Source organism: Phyllostomus hastatus, unplaced genomic scaffold, assembly GCF_019186645.2.
Source record: "Phyllostomus hastatus isolate PE091 unplaced genomic scaffold, TTU_PhHast_1.1 phas_scaffold_317, whole genome shotgun sequence".
Taxonomy (NCBI): Eukaryota; Metazoa; Chordata; class Mammalia; order Chiroptera; family Phyllostomidae; genus Phyllostomus; species Phyllostomus hastatus.
The window spans coordinates 6818340-6835550 of record NW_025334023.1 but is presented as its reverse complement, the minus strand read 5'-3'; the positions used below and the strand labels follow the sequence as shown (position 1 = coordinate 6835550).

At 47.1% G+C, this 17211-nt stretch overlaps 1 protein-coding gene across 2 annotated transcripts in view; it reads left to right on the top strand.

The window, feature by feature from the left end:
- The window catches only part of TENM4 (teneurin transmembrane protein 4), a 737235-nt gene that overhangs the window by 491706 nt on the left and 228318 nt on the right, over nt 1-17211 (top strand). The window lies entirely within an intron of this gene.

Below are 17211 nucleotides of genomic sequence, written 5' to 3'. Positions count from 1 at the left end.
GGAATAAAGAATTTGAAAACAACTGAGAGAAATACTTGCTGAGCAAATGAATCAGGTCTAACATCCTCCACTCACACAGGAAGGGACTGCCATCCAGTGAGTTGGGGTGACTGGACCCTGTGTCAGCGAGATCGTGGCAGGGGTGGGACTGGGATCCGCTCCTCCCACCCTGCCAGTTTAGGATAATGGGCAGGGCACCAGTCGGCCAAATCAGGTCACCTGGGAACCTGGTGGGCTCCTTCCCACCCCCCCGCTGTTCTGGAGATTTCTGATTTTTATTTCATCTAGAATAGTCTAGAAACCTGGAAAGCCACAGTAACTGACACAAAGCCAGCCCACTGGAAATATTTAACAGATGTTGACTGGAAATGGCAATAAAATTCTTCTAAATATCCTGAAGTATTACCCTGATTTCTGAGTTTCCCCAGGGAATCCCAATACATGAGAGGTCGAAGGGAGAAAGAAACAGGAGGTAACTAACTATCCTTGAGAATCTGCTGTCTGCTGTGTGTGAAGTGTGGTGGGTGCTGTGGAAGGAGGGGCTGTGGACGGAGAGCCCGGGTTAGAATCCTGGCTCTGCCTCTGTGGTCTGGACCCCCGATGGCTCCCCTTCTTCCTAGTTGTGTTATTCTGATTAAGTCTCCTGCCCTCTCAGAGCCTCAGTTATCCCAAAGCTGGAAAGGGGATAATAATACACGCCTTACATGTTGCTCTCAGATAAAGTAAGATCACGCATTACAAGAATTTAGCCATTCCTGACACATAGTAATCACTTAGTAAATGATGGATGTGAGGATTGTAGGCATAGTCAATAAACATTTTTATTAGACTTACAATAAAGTAGTACTTGTTCTAGGTATAGGGGAATACAAATCTCATGGTCTAGAAGGAAATTCACAGTTCTCTTAATCTCTAGTCTCTGAATAGCTAACATTATCTCCATTTTATGAATGCTCTCAGAGCAGTTGAGTAACTTGTCCAGGTCACACAGCTAGTGCGTGTCAGGGCCAGGATTCAAACCCATGTCAGCCAGACTCTGAAGCACTTGTTCTCCCCTGGACACTAAGAAAGACTGACCTTTCTACAATTCCTTAGTTCTTCCAGAAAACAAAGGAAGCTGTCAGGCAAGTTTATTTCCATTTTATTATTTAAAAAAAAAAGAAAAGGGAAATGTAGTATGACATTCAGGTGTGGGCAGAATTCTTAGGGGAGATGCCACCAAACACAGACTTGTTTCAGATTCAGCAAGGCGCCAGGCCTGGAGATCTACTCCCTTCCAAGGTGTCCCTGAGCCTGCGCACTGCACCCGGTATCATCGAGAGACATGTTCTTTAGGAGGCCCCGAGCTGTATAAATAAGCAGAACAGTGATCGCTGTGGTTATGAATAGAACTGTTTGATTAAGGCTCTATGCCTGCTGCATTATTTGTTTTGCAAACCTGAGCTGGGCTGATTGGATTTCTCTCTTTTTTTTTAACATAAGTAGATTCCGAAATTGGAAAAATAAAATATTCCACAGCTGAGAGGAAAGAATTGACTTGGGGACTGAGCCCAGGTGGTGCCCAAAGACTTTTTGCATTGAAATAAAGTTAGTACTGTCTGTGCCCTTGCTGTGGGCATTTCCTCTGTAAACAGCTCATAGCAAGAGCAGAGATAGGAGCTGGGTGTAGCTTGTGTTGGGCAAAAGCTGACTCAGGAGCATAGGGCTTCAGGAGACATTGTCAGGTATGAATAATAATAGCATCTGTGGAGCACCTACTATGTGCTAGGTGAAGGGTGGAAAGTATGCCATCATTATTAAGAACATGGAAGCTGAATCTACACAGACTTGAACTCCAGTCTTGGTACTGAGTAGCTATGGAGTATGAACAAATTGTGTCACTCAGCCTCAGTTTCCTCATCTATAAAGCAGAGATGATAATAACCAGCACTTAGTGAATACTTACTGTGTGCTGTACATGTTTTTAGCACTTTGCATGAATCCTCCTACTTGCCCCATGACTGTTCTCTCCACATTTGAAGTCAGGAAAGTATGGCACCAGAAGGGCTAAGTGACTTGCATGAGGCCACCCAGCTAGGAAGCGACAGAGCCAGGATTCAGACCCAGGCTCTCTGGCTTTACAGCCCACACTCCTAACACGCTGCCATTGTGCTCCTCTTACACCTGCCTCAGGGGACCCTTGGGTAGATGAAATGGCAAAAGAGTGCATTAAGATGCTTAGCAGAGAACCTAGCAGCCCAGCAAGCCTTCAATACTTTGAGGTCATTATTAGTACTATTATTACATTTCTGTGGCCTGGGGATTGAGCTGGACACTTTGCAGAGGACTTCGGGAGGACAAATGCCTTTTATCTGTTTCTAGTATGACTTGATTTATGGACATTGATGGATAGAATACCTGCCTAAGATCTCCTGAGCTTGTATCAAAAGGAAAACCCACATGTGGTCATGTCAGAAATGATGAAAAGCATCTCTCTGATCTGTATAATGAGTTGGATGCTTTCTGCCTTTTCCCTGAAGTGGGGCCTTTTATGGCCTGAAGAAGGAGGTAAAGAACACTTGAGCAGAGGCCTCTGTGCTGCCTGGCTGGGGTCAGATGTGTCCTCTTTGGTCAGATAGGAGGTGTTTGCATGGAAATCTTTCTACAGAGACTGGGGAGGGCACTGGGTGCAGAGTCTCTGCCTAGGGGCAGGGCTGCCGGGACAAGCCACTTACACTTACAGATCCTCAGTTTCCTCATGTGTGATAGGAGGGTAATAACACCTGCTTCTTAGGGTTGTGGTGGTGGTGTGTTATCAAACATTAAAACTTTGTGGTTCCCCAAACTATTGAGAGGATTGTTGTCCTGTCATGAAAAAACAGGGGTGTTTGCATTTAATTGCTAAATACACCCATTTAGCTTAGTACTTCAGGATTTTGTTTTCTTCTTTTGCTTCTAGGAGTCATCCAGAGTAGAAGAAAGAGCGGAGAGATCTGTGCTGGGGACTTGCTTTTATCATTTCCTGGCGGGGTGGCCATCAGTGGGTTTCTTACTATGTGTTTTTCTTTCCAGATCAATTTTGAAAAATTGATAAATGTTTACAGTTAATAAAGCCCCAAAATCTAGGGCCTGAGATATCCCATCATTGAAAAAAATTCATAAACAAAGGCATGAGTAGGTTTATGAGGCTGAGTTTTGTTTCCTGCAAAATGGGAAAACTAAGACCAACCTTACAGTGTTTCTCATAAGATGAAATGAGGAAACCTATATTTTTATTTTTTAAGATTTTATTTATTTATTTTTAGAGTGAGGGGAAGGCACGGAGAAAGAGAGGGAGAGAAACATCAGTGTGAGAGAGAAACATGGTCCATTGCCTTTTCTCAAGTGCCCCAGCCAGGACTGAACCTGCAACCCAGGCATGTGCCCTAACCAGGAATCAAACTGGCGACCTTTCACTTTGTGGGATGATGCTCAACCAGATAAGCCATGCCAGACAGGGCTAAATGAGGAAAACTTTGTAACAGCTCTGCTCATAATTATGAGTTAATAAATACAGTTCTCTTTACCCCAACAACCTCCTGGTTCCCAGACCTGGATGGACAAGGGCTCAATTTAGTTTCATTCAGCAAGCATTTACAGAGAGCGCAATAGCCTTTAAGGAAAGACAGCGGAAGGTACAGGGAAGACCAAGCACTGGCTGAAAAGACAGATATGATCTCTGCCCTCGGAGACCCTACAGCTCTAGGGAAATGTAATGTAACATATTTCTAAGGAGCTATGAGAGTGAATTAATACTTAACCTCATCTGAGTCTTACCTATTTGCCAGTACCTGTGCCAAGCATTCTGCATGCACCATCCCACTAAGTTCCTGAAACAACACCAGAAGGTAGATGGTACCATTACCCCTATTCTACAAATGAAGAAATCAAGGCTTTCAGAGTTTAGATTCATCCAAAGCCATAGAGAGCTAGTAAATGGTGGAGCCTGGTTTCAAACGCAATTCCATCTGACTTAGCACTCGCCTTCCTGGCCACTGTACTATTTGAATGAGGTTCATGGTATGGAACTGGAGTCCAGAAAAGATTTGTAGTGTGGCCAGTGTGTAAGTGGAAGAGATAGGATTTGAACCCAAGATAGCCTGAGGCTGAGCCGTGGTGCTTAACCATTATGCAATAATGCTCTGTGGGTTCTAGCCACCTGTTGCTTTCATACAGGGATGTCTGCGCCTCTTCCAAGAGAAAGCAGTTTCTTCAAAATTACTGATGACTATAAAATGTAGGGGAGCATGTTGACGTGATGGAGGAGATGTCACCTTTCGTGTGCCAGTATTTAGCCTCCTGCAGGGTCCATGCAGTGGTGGGGGTGGGGCAGAGCTAGGAAAAACGATCTGATAAACTGCCCTGACCTTCAGTGCTGGCATCTGCTTCAACAAAGTAGACTGTTCCCTGTGGGAGCCTTGAGATTCATTGTCTTGATTTCCTTTTCATGGTATCTTCAACTGTTGATAAAAATAGAGATTATGTTCACTGCTACAATCAGCTGTCTAACCTGTGTGGTTTGGAGAATATCAGGTCAAGTTTAAAGATCAAGGTGCCCAGAGTGTCCAAATTACACCATGCCCCTCGAGAATCAGTGACAGCTCCTGGGTGAAAGCAACTTCCATGTACCCCAAAGAGAGGAGTCATCCGCTTCTAGCCTCACTGCCTATGATATATTGAGACAAGATGTCTGCCCTTGGAGCGCACAGTCTAGCAAGGGAGACAGATATGCAAGCAAATGATGATAATTCAGAGTGAGCCGTGGGGCTAGAAAAGCTCAGAAGAGGGGCCTTTAACCAAAGCTGGGGGTGGGGGTGGTTAGAGAAGGCTTCCTGGAAAAGGTAACTTCTAATCTGAGTTAACCTGGTACAGGAGTAAAGTGAGCCATCCATACAGAAGAAAGCCAGCATGTGCAAAGCCATGGATATGAGACAAGCAGTCAGCAATTTCACGAATGGCTTATAATAGTTTGTTAACCTCGGCAGCTTTTTAAGGAGAGGGGTGGAGAGCTGTGAGTGGTGGGCTCAGGCCAGGTGTTGAGGAGTCTCGTCCTGTGGGCAGTGGGAAGCCACTGACGGCTTTACAGCAGGGGAGTGACAGGATCATTTTCTTTTAGGAAGCTCTCTCCAGCTGATGGATGGCAAATGAATTGGAGGGGGGCGCGGTGAGCCTGTGGGCTGGGACACTAATGTTGGCTGTGACCCTGGCTAGGTGTCCACAGGTCAGGGCCTGAGCTAAGGTAGTGACTGTGGGTGTGGTGAGGATCCCAGAGATTTGGAAAGTGGAAGAATACTTGGTAATCATCATTCCTTTGCTGAACGTAAAACAGAGGGAGGAGGCAATGGTAACTCCGAGAGGTCTGGTTTGATTGATTGGGTGGGTGGTTCTGGCAGCAGCTGGTGATGTTCTCTCGGGAACATGCGAGAGGGAACAGAACTGGGGGCTTGGGAGCTGGGAGGCATTAAGGTCAGGTCTGTATATATTTCTTTAGAATGTCAGAGGCTTGAAGTTCAGGGAAGAGGTGGGGCTAGCTATTTAAGCCTGTGCCTCACTGACAGGGAGCTTACTGTCTGGGGAGGCAGTCCCTTGTGGAGCTGGGCAGGAAGGATTCCTTAAATTGAACTGCTGGTTGCTCCAAGTAACTTCCTGGCCTTGGTCCTGATCCTTCCTCCTAAAGCCCCTGCTTGCACCCTTTAGCTGACTGAAGGCAGCAGTGGTGTTCTGCCTGTTGTCTTCCTTCCAGGCAGTTCCCTGAGAGGAACAAGAGACGGCACAGGGACTCAGGCTGCCAAAGACTGGAAGGAACCTCACGTGATCATCTCTAATATGAAGGAAGCTCATTTTTCAGACAGACAAATGGAGGCACAGAGAGGGGAAGGGACCTGCCCAAAGACAGAATGAGTTAACAGTGAGGCTAGGAACAGTTCTGCAGTGTCAGACGAGCACTATACCATGTAACTGGATGTTTAATTTCCTAGCTATGGATCATGTGGCATGAGTGGTAAGACTTGAAGAGCTGCTCACAAAACATTTGTTGTTTCACCGGAACTCCAAGACACACACACTCTTTTTACGCCCTTCCCTAACCCTTCTCCTTTCTAGGCTAACAGCATTGGCCCTTTGCCCACGCCCCTAGGAACACAGTTTCCAAATCCTCCACCAACCACCAAAGGAAGCCAGGGACAACATTAACTCACCCCAGAGACCTCAGGGGAATGACCCACAATCCAGGCGTCCTTCCTGTGGACCCGCCCCACCTGGTCAGCCCCTCATGAACCTCACCTCCCTCGTTCTCAGCATGCTGCCCCTGGGAATGGAGCCCACCGCATCTCCATGCACTTTTACCTGCTCCACCACTTGGGCTGAACTGATCCCGCCCCCTGCACACATGTGAGCACGTGCACACACACATTCCTCTCTCAGCTGTGTTTCCTTGTTGATCTGGGGCTTGACCTAAGAATCAGACCATTTTTGAAAAGGGTAAGAGGTGAAAATGGAAGGAAGAAAAACTTACTTGACAATGAGAAGGCTTTCTTAAGACAAGTTCTGCCCTGAGGTGGACACAGCTTCAAGTTGCAGGGAAGCCATGTACCCAGAAAAGCTTCACCCTGGAGGCTGCAGCCGGCCTTCTGCAAGCAGTCTGTCAGACTGTACGGGCAGGGACTCCGTCTAATCCATGTCTGTGTCTCCAGAACCAAGCAGGAGGCCTGCGTATAGTGACCTTTGTGGAAGGAATGAATGCAGGGCAGCAGGGAGGGAGGGAGGGAGGAACCGCTACACCTCTTCCTTCCTTCCCTGGAGTGAGGTCACACAGCACAACCCAGTGCATGGCTTGCAGTGACATCTTCTGCAAGCAGATGTTCATTAACAAATATCCCAGGTTCCTCTGCAAAGAATGACAAAGTCTTGATTTCAGAATTGGGTGGGGGGGGGAGGGGGACTCCCACCACCCCTTGCTCCTATCTGTTGGGGAAACTGGGACTCAGATAGGTAAAGTGCCTTGCCCAAGCTCACACAGAAATTAATGGCTAATAGGAGCAAGAACAAGAATGAAAGTTGGATGAATATAGGTTGAGAGGTCATTCTGCCAAGTTCAGATGGTGACCTGGCCAAGTTGTTCATACACCATGCTTTGAACAGATACACTTGGATGCTCTTAGCTTAGTTTATCTGTCAATTGCTGTGACCCTGGGAATGGAGAGCAGTGTTGATTACCCCTCTTCGGTGGAGACTCTGACACCTTGTTCTTCCCTCCACTGTCTAGTCAAAGGCATCAGGGGGCCCCTCTCCCCAATTCACTGTAGAAGATCATTCACTGCTGGGTGAGGAATCCAGTGTGAATTTTAATGAAGCCTGGGGATTCTGGTTCGCTCTTGTGATCGAGCAACACTCTGGCACTTGGTTTTAAAAGGCTGGGATTTGGGGTGAGCCCTCTGAATACCCTTAAAGCTGCTCCTCTGGCTCCAGGCTCCCAGGCCCACCTTCCAGGCTCTGAATGTGGGCTCCAGCCCCATCGACCTCTGCTCCATAAGGGGCCCTCATCTCTCAGCCCATGGACCTTGCTCATCCCAGCCCCATGACTAGAATATCCTCTCCCTCCCTTTATACACTTCTATCTTCGGGACCCAGTTCAAGTTCTCGATCTTCCTGGGAGCTTCCCCAGACCAGTCTGTCTATAAACCAGCATAGCTTTCAATGTCCTGCTGTTAGCCAAACCTATCTGGAAGGTAGGAAAGCAAAGGAGCCCAGTGACCCCTTGGGGGTCCCCCTCCTGTGACAGAGAAGGGTAGAGAGTGATCTGAAACTGGGGGTGGGGTGGAGGAGGCAAACAGAATAAAATCTGCTAACTGGACTGTATACTCCTGGGGTCTCTGGGTCCCGAACAGTGCAGGTGGCTGGCACTCCTGGCCTCTCCTGCTAAATGCCAGTTGTGCTTCCCAGCCATTGTAACAGCCAGGAAACAGCCTCTTCCCCATTTCCAGGCACCCCTATTTGAACACTGCTGTACCAGACCATGAGGTCTTTGCATTAGTTTAAGACACTGTCCCCTCATAATTATGTCTCAAATACAAAGCACTTCAATAGTCTGAGTGTTTTCCCAAAGGTCTGCTCTGCCTAAACGAATGAGGAAGCAGAAGCAGCCGCATCGTGACTTCAGGGCTCTCTTTTTCACTCCCAGTGAAGTCTAGAAGGGTCGCCTTGGGGAGCCCCACAGTCTGCTGCCCCTCCCGCTCTGGGACTCCACCCGGGGTTTCAGGCCAAGAACCATGCAGAATCCCTGCACATTGGCCATCACATAGACTGAACAGAATGGCCATATGAGTGAACAGGAAGCATTTGTTCAGGGAGGTAGTCAATGGGCAGAGAAAACACCACACACAAAAATTCAGCCCCTAGCCCCGTGCTCAGACCGATGGTTCCATTTTGGACTTCACTGTTTTTATTCATCCTGGGTTGAAGCAGCAATAACGGCGATAGTTGTCTGTAACTGTTGGACAGGACCCTACAGTTTGTAAGGTGCTTTCATATACACTTGACAGTTGACGAAGCTAAAACTCAGAGAGGTTAAATCAATTGTCCGAGATTATACAGCATGAAAGAGGCAGAACTGAGACTGGAAGTCAGGCCATTAGATTCCAGCTGCCGACTGTGGTGACAAAGAGCTTTCTAGCCTCTCTAAATTGGTCGTGGAGGCCAAGGTTCATTAGCTAAGCTCTCAGCACTGCTACATCACCATCCCGAGTCAGTGGTAGTCAATGGCATTTTAATGGAAGCCAAATAACTCTTTCTCTTGGCATTCTCAGGCAGCTGCAGTTTTGTCTTCTATGATAATTAAATACCATCATCTTTCATATCTGACAATCTCTAGGGCCCGATTAATGACTAGAGTGCATGCCGGGGTCATTGTTAACTCCGAAGTAAGGAGACCTTCGGGCACCTGTCAGTTGTTTTGCAGGGTTGGACGAGGGGCACCCAGCCTGGCACCCTTTCTTGGAGCCAGTGCCTTAGATCGCAGGGCTATTGACACATCTGAATTCTCTTCCTGAGCCGAAGTTCTAGAAGTTAATGCCTTTTCTCGTGAATGTGCTCTTATAAAATAATAACAATGTACTCTGCTGGAATCTTTCTAGCAGTCAGCATCTGCAGCCGGTCTGGGCCTCGCTTGTCGTTTGCCCCCACCTGGGTCATGCTCAGTGTGGCCACCAGGAATGTTCCTCAAACACTCTCTTGCTCAGAGCCCATCAGGGGACCCTCTCACCCTCTTGATAAAGGCTGAGTTCTTTTGCTTGGTAGCTGCAGGCAACCACGGGGGTGGGCACACCTAGGCCTGCCCTCAGTGTGCCCACCTCCCGTCCTGTCACTGCCCCCTCACAGCTGTCACACTACTTACAGAAGTGCCCCAGAAGGGGGTCTCCCCCCCACCCCGTGTGTCTCTGTCTCTGTCTCTATCTCTCAGGCCTTGGACACTCACGCATGCATCTTCCTCTGCCTAGAATGCCCTTTAGACACAGGCCACATGTCACTTCTCGTGCAGCCTTCCCTGACCCCAGCAGTCAGTTTGGCAGCCACTTATGTGCTCCGCGCACCTCCGATGGGGCTCTTGTGTAGGCCAACAAGGATTATAGTAGCTGACGCTTATAGAGTGCCCTTTGTATGACAGGCCTTAACATAAGCACTTTAAGCACTCTACCTGTGTCAGCATGCTTAATGCATGTGAAGAAGAGTGGTTAATTAACAGCATGGACTCTGGAACCAGACTGCTGGAGTTCAAGTTCTGGCTCCATTGCTTAATGGTTTTGTAACTGTGGGCAAAATACTTAGCCTTTCTGTACCTAGTTTCCTCATCTACAAAAAGGGGAATAATAATAGTACCTCCTTTACAGAGGTGTTAAAGAATTAAATAAGTAAAGCACACAGAGCCAGTCCCATAGCACGCACTCAATATTTAACTAGTATAATTTTGCTATAATTACCATTTTGCTTTGGTATCTGTTGGAATGTCTGTTATTTTTATTAGACTGTGAGCAATGTAAAGTCAAAAACCTTTATATCTGTTTCATACCTGGATTTCTGCATACTCAATCTATAGTAGCCCCTTTTCCTCCTCGTCCTTTTATCATGTTAGTGTTATGACGGGGGACCCCAAAAACTAGAATTTATTTATAAAAAAGTGTGTATTTATTCTTACATGTTTAAACTTCTGTCACCTTCAAAGTACTCTGCATTTGATGCAATACACACATCGAGACATTTTTTCCACCACTCAAAAGTTTCTGAACTCATTGATTTTGATGCTTTTTAGTACTTTTGCTGTTTTTTGTTTTACCTCTTCCACATCAGCAAAACATTTCCCTTTGAAGGCTTTTTTCATCCAGGGAAACAGACAAACAAAAAAAGTCACTCGTGGCAAGATTGGGTGAATGGGGGTGTGAGGTGCCAGAGGTCATGCTGTTTTTTATCAACAACTGCTGACCACTCAGTGCACTATGGGCAGCTGTGCGCCTAAGTCACCCATGGTGACATGAGCAAAAGCATTGAAAGAATCTTCAAAAAAAAATTCACCAAAGCCAAATGCAACTTCTCACAACAACACCAGTTGGTACACTGATACAGATGGGTTCCTAGAACACTCACCTAGCCGGGGAAGCCTGTACTACAGGGGGCCGCCCTCCAGAAGATAATTCCAGGTTTTTTGAGGGTCCCCCCTCATATATGTTCATTTTATAAGTAAGGAATTAGAGACTCAGAGAAGTTAAGTGACTTAAGTGACTTTCCTGAAATCATGTAGGCTGTCAGAGACAGAGCCAAGAATGAACACAGTCCTGAGAGACTCCTGTGCGCCACTGTCAGACCTTCCTTCAACATCTGTTCCCCAAGCACTGGCAGTGCGTCAAGGTTAGGACTCATCTTCATCTTAAAACTCATCGGATCCCTGCACACAACAGACAGCTGGTTACTATTGCCGACTGATAGAACCACCTCGGGGCCCCTCTCCTGAGGGTGCACTTTGAACCCAGGGCAGATCCACACCCTGGTTTGCTCTGACATGTTTACCTAATGCAGAAAGGGGCTCTCACCTTTGAAGACACGGAGACCCCATGTGTTCAGTTCTCAGTGTCAGACTGCAGCCATTCCCTCTGCTCCTGATCTGCATGTTGAGCTGCAGGCAGCTTCCCGAGGTCAGGTCTCCCAGAAGGCAGTGCATCGTCCAGAGAGGCCTGGCTGGAGTCAAAGAACACCATCTTTCTGTCAGACATGTGCCAGCTGTTTCTCTCTCAAGGGTTCTTGCTTTGGGACCCCGGTTGTAAAGGCCAGTGGAGCAATCACCATGGTGACGATTTAGCACTTCACAAATTCTTCAGTTAACATGACTTGATTGAAACTGTGGAATTCATAGTTAGGACCATTTTTAAAAGTTACCGTATTCCAGGCACTATGCTAAGCACCTTACATGCATTGTCATTTCCTTATAACAATCCTGTAAGGTGGACATTATCTCCATTTAGTGATTCAAAAAACGAAGCTCCAGAGAAGGTAAGTAATGTGAGCAAGGCCACAGAGTTTGTAAGTGTCAGAGCCAAAACCTGAACCCAGATCCTCTGCTCCCAGGTGCCCAGGTCTCTACACCATCCTTTCTGTTCCCTATGGCTCTGCCCAGTGCTCTGGGGAGACCCCCAGTGCTCTGGGGAACCAAGATTCCCTTGGTTCAGGGAATCGCAGCCTGGAGGATGCGGTCTTTAAGATTTGTGTGCATATAAAATGAACAACATCTGAGGTGTTTGAATGAACCAACCACTGCAAATATATTCAACAACTTCTAGGGCAGGGGAAAAAAAAACCTTCCTGGAAAACCAGGCTTGTAAAACTCAGATAAGGAAGTGGCCTTTACTGACGTGGTGTGCGATGTAACAGCAAAATGGCTCATATTTGGGCTTGATCCAGAGATACACTTGGTGGCTGTATCCACGAGAAGAGGGTGTAAATTGGAATTTACAGCACATCCTTAAATGTACTGATGCTTGCTGCCAGGTAGCAGGGGAGAAGCCACTGCCCACACAGGCAAGAAGTCCACCCACCTCCTTTGCTCTTCTGTCCCCCTACTCTGTAAGTATTTGCTGGGAATACAGAGATGAATGGCACATGGGCCCTACCACTCAGGGTGCTGTGTACGTGGCACTTAGGCAAAGGATATCACTTTTCATCATCTAGAAAGTAGTGACACAGGAATGTGTACACCCCTTCACAGGCACACAGACCAAGGACCAGGGAGGTGAAGTGCGTTCCTGGAGGCCACCCAGCTAGTGAAGAGAAACAAGGGAGAGTTCCTATTTTAGGCCGTCTCTGTCTCGTTCACTGTTGTATTCCCAGCACCCGGCTTACAGGTCCTGGCACAGAACAATGCTACACTCAGTACATGCTGAATGTGGGGACTGACTGTGAGCTTCCCTACAAAGATAAGAGTATAAACTGGAGAGGAAGAAGGGGAGAAAAGAAGGCCCCTGTCTGGTCCCTCCCCTCTGTTTTCCTTCCTGGCCATAAGTGCAGAATGAAGATTCCATCTAGAGCAGAGGAAACTTGCTCCTTGAGAAGGACATGTCTCTTGGAGGGAGGGGGTTGAATGAACTTCCATTGCTGAGTTGAGTCCCCAAACACAGAGCCTTTCCCTTGGGACCCTGGTATACATCGAGGTCCCCTTTCTAAGCATCCTCAGGATGGAAGGGGTGAGGGAAGGAAAGCAAAGAACCCAGCTGAAGCATCCAGAACTCACTCCAGGCAAGTAAGTAAAGGCCTGCATAGGTCCGTGGCCTGGAGAGCCCAAGGTGGTCTGCTATCATTTTTTTTGCAAATAAGTATTCTCTACACTAGCCTTATCCTCCTGGACAGACTGCCCAGGCCATTCACACGAGCCATTCGCTCAGTAAACTTCATGGAGCATCTGCTCAGTGCTAGGACCCATGATCACCAACGGAGAGGGAATGGGAATGTTTACACCTACCAGAGTGTGCAAGCTGGTTGCGGGGCGGGGGGCGGGGGGGAGGAGAGGTGAAAGAACCAGGTTTCCTACTGTCAGCATTCAACGGAGGGAAGGGGAACTTTAGAGAGGATAAATCAAGGAAGACTTTTGGAAGGGGGCAACAACTGAGCTGAGCTTCAAAAAATAGAGAGGATTTGAACCAAGGTGTTTCTTGTCCCCCTGGGAGAATTTCCTTATAGAAGTTTGATTTTTAGATAGGTGACCAGGGGTCTCACAGTTAACATCCCATCACTTCAATACTCATGGCAGTGCTTGTAGTCCCCAAGCCTGGCGTCTCCATTTAGTCGCAGAGCAGATGTCTGTAGGCTTGCAGGCAGCCCTGTCCTGAGCCAGACCGCAGATGCTTGCTGGCTGCACTGAAAGGCTTTTCCTCCCTCTGGCCATGGCCTAAGACAGCCCAGCAGATGGCTGTGTTTTATGCAAAGGCACCATGGTTTGGTAGACAACATTCAGGCTTTGGATTTGTAAGGACCACTCACTGGTCGTGTAAACCTCAGCTTCCTCATCTGTAAAAATAGGAGTGATAATAATACATGTATTGCTCCCTAGGGGTTCTTGTGAGCATTGGAAAAATTAAGGCTGTGAAAGTACACATAGTAGGTGCTCAAATACATGACAGCAACTATGAATGTCAATTAGGTAAAATGTCATGAGGAGGTTGACTCCCAGTGTGGGGCCAGGAGCAAGGACTAGGTCACTCTTGTCTGCTGGCCTCCTGGTCACCAGGGACAGTAGTGGTCCAGCCCCTCTCACTGCTCTGGTGAGCTGGACTGCAGCCAATAGCCTGAAGGGCCAAGGGTAGAGGGGACACTTGACCATCCCAGGAGGCCACTTCTGCTGCTGGCTTCTGTCCCAGGCTCCAAATGTCTCCATTAAAATGCTGCCTGAGGTCAGCTAGACAAAACAAATGACTTTGCATATTCCTGCCTTCTGTCTGGTCTTAGGCTGTCTGTTCTACTGGCCTTCAGGTTCTTTTCCCTCCCATCGAGGGGCATCCTGCTGCCTCCCTTCTGGTCCAGTACCACAGCATGGCACATCTTTGGAGAGTACCAGCCACACTCTGTGGCCCTCCTGGGTACCGTCCTCATTGGGGTTGAGCTTTCAGCCACTGAGCTGCCTCAGCAAATCTCTGTCCCCTGTGGAAAAGTGTGGCTGGCCTGTGGAGGGCACAGGGAGGGAGCTGATGAGAGACGAGGCTGGAATGACAGGTGCGGATCAAATTCTGAAGGACTCGGTAGTCCCCATCCATATGGGCCTTTCCCTGAAGGTAGCGGTTTATGAGAAGGGAGCGATTGCTCAGATGGGTTTCTGGTTTCCGGTTTTTTATTTTCTGCCCTACCCCTCCCCACCACTCCCACCAGACTTGCTTTGTAACCCATTAGCATAAAATATTGGGTTACCTAAAAAGCAGAAAGTGGTGCATCTTCCACTAAAAATAGCCATAATAGTGACAGTGCTTCACACTCAAGCTTGATGGTTTCCAGAAAGCCGTCTCCTGAGCTGAGAAAGAGCAGAGGCTTTGGAATAGCACAGGTGCCTTGGTCTGGACCCTGTACTCACTGAGTCTCCTCTCCTCTACGAAATGCGGGATTATCATTTGGAACTAATGGAGAGGAATACTTTGTAAACTATGAACTTCAGAAAGATTTCCTTCCCATGGAATGCCTCATTTGACATCCCTGCAGCTCTGTGATTCCCTTAATAAGCTCACGCCCTATTTCACAGACAAGAAAACTGAAGCTCTAAGAGGTTACATGACACAAATTGTCTTAGTCTTACACCTGTGGAAACCACACAGTGGTCCTGATGACCTCTAAATCACCTTCAAGCTAGTCTCCCCTTTTCTTGACGAACAGTGCAAGTTTGTAGTACCTTTATCGTCCTGTCCTGTGGAATCAAAGACGTCCAGCAGCTGTTCGTCTTCCATCTCCATCCCCTTTGGTTCAAACTGACAGGTTTCCTCCTGGGATGGCCGTTTGGGGCCATGGCTTAAACCCATATTCATCTCCTTATCAAATGGCCAGTCAGCAGCCTCTTTGGTGTTCTCTCCCATACATGCTTTCTCTTTTTTTCCCCAATATGAACAGGCTGAGAATTTTCCAAATCTTTGTCATGGTTTCTTTTTGCATATTAACTCCTTCCTAAATTCATTTCTCTCTTCTTGTATTTTACTATAAGCAGTCAGAGGAAACCAAGCTACTCCTTCACCACTTGGCTCAGAAATCTCCTCAGCTCAATTGCCCACGATTTCTACCTTCCACAAAATGCTGGACCACAAACACAGTTCAGCCAAGGTCTTTGCCGCTTTATAACAAGTATCGCTGTTTTTCCACCATCTGATAACCTCATCCTCATTTCTGTCCAAGGCCTCATTAGAATTGCCCTTAATGTCCATATCCCTACCAACATTTTATACCTAAATATTCATGTGTTCTCCAAGAAGATGGAAGCTTTCTCTCCATTTCTCTTCTCCTTCTTCTTCTCCCCTGAGCTCTCACTAGAATTACCTTTAACAGTCCCTTTATGGCAATATACACTTTTTCTAGCATGCATCTCAAAACTCTTCCAGGCTTTGCCCATTGCCCTGTTCCAAAACCACTTCCACAGTTTTAGATATTAGTCATACTGACACCTCACTTCTCAGTACCAATTTCTGCCACAGCATGGGCTGCTATGACACAGCACCTTAGGCTGGGTGGTTAAAACAACAAACACTGGTTTCTCACAGTTTTGGAGGCCGGGGAGTCCAAGATCAAGATGCTGGTAGACTTGGTGTCTGGTGGGCCCTCTTCCTAGTTAGCAGAAAGTCACCTTCTTCTATATTCTCTCAGGGTGGGGAGAGAAAACTAACTCTCTGGTCTCTTCTTATAAGGGCACTAATCTCATGAGGACACCACCCCACGTCCTCAGCTAAACCTAATTAGCTCCCAAAGACCTCACTGCCAAATACCGTCACGCTCAGGGCTGGGGCTTCAACATACAAATACTGGGCAGACTCACACATGCAGACCATGACAACAGTCATGTGGTTAGTAAGCGGCAGAGTCCGGAATGAGATCGGTTTCCTCACTTCTTCCCCCTCATGATACCCTCAGCTTCTGAAGACCAGGTTTTCTGTGAGCGTAGTTTAGGTGGGTGGCAGCTAGGTCTTACCTCCAGGACTGGCCTCATTCACAGCATCACGAGAAACCTGGCTCACGCCTTTTTAAATGTCATCTAGTTAGCCATGTGCCTTTGGGCACTTTCCTTACCTGCTCTACGTTATTCACCTGTAAATTTGATGATGATATCTATTGAGTCATTGAAAGGAGAAAATAAAAGCATCTTGATTCCCTCATCTGTGAAATGGGAGTAACAACAGCAGCTGCTCTGTATGGGGTTGTGGGGATCAGCTGAATTTAAACTCGTACATAGCTCCAAATAGTGCCTGGCACATAGTAAGTGCTCGATTAATGTTAATGGTGTTTTCCAGTTGATTTTTCATTAGGCTCACTCCCTTTACTCAAAATTCACCTTCTCCCCGAGTTCTTCCCTGACCATGTAGCCTAAAATGTCACCAGTCTGTCTAAAATTTCACCATTGTCCCACATACACAGGCCCCTTCCTGGCTCTGTGTGTTCTCAGATTCAGCACCATCTTGGGAAACTATATACAGGATCGGGGACAGATAACCCCCTTCCCCCCCCTTTTTTTGCAAAATCTTTTATTACAAAATCATAAGCCTGTAATTCTGTAACATAACAGTGTCACACTCAAGCACACCATATGACATTTGAGATGAAATGTTCAAATTAAAACTATAACTTCTTACACCCATATGACACCCTACCGACCATGCTCAAGCAGGCCTTACTTCTGCTGGACCCTGTATTGTACCTCGTTTGTTTCATTTGCCACACATATTAGTAGCTCCCAATTCTAGCACCCATCAAAATCAACTGGAGAGTTTGTGGAATCAGACTGCTGGGCCCCACCCACGGGCTCATGATTCACTAAGTCTAGGGTTAGGGCCCGAGAATTTTCATTTCAAACAAATTGTCAGGTGATGTTAAAGCTGCTGGTCCCAGGCCACGCTTTGAAAACTAGCGCCCAAGAGTATATCAAAGACACAGTGTGAAATTAGTGACAAAGAAGGCTAGTCTTTTCTTTAATATTAT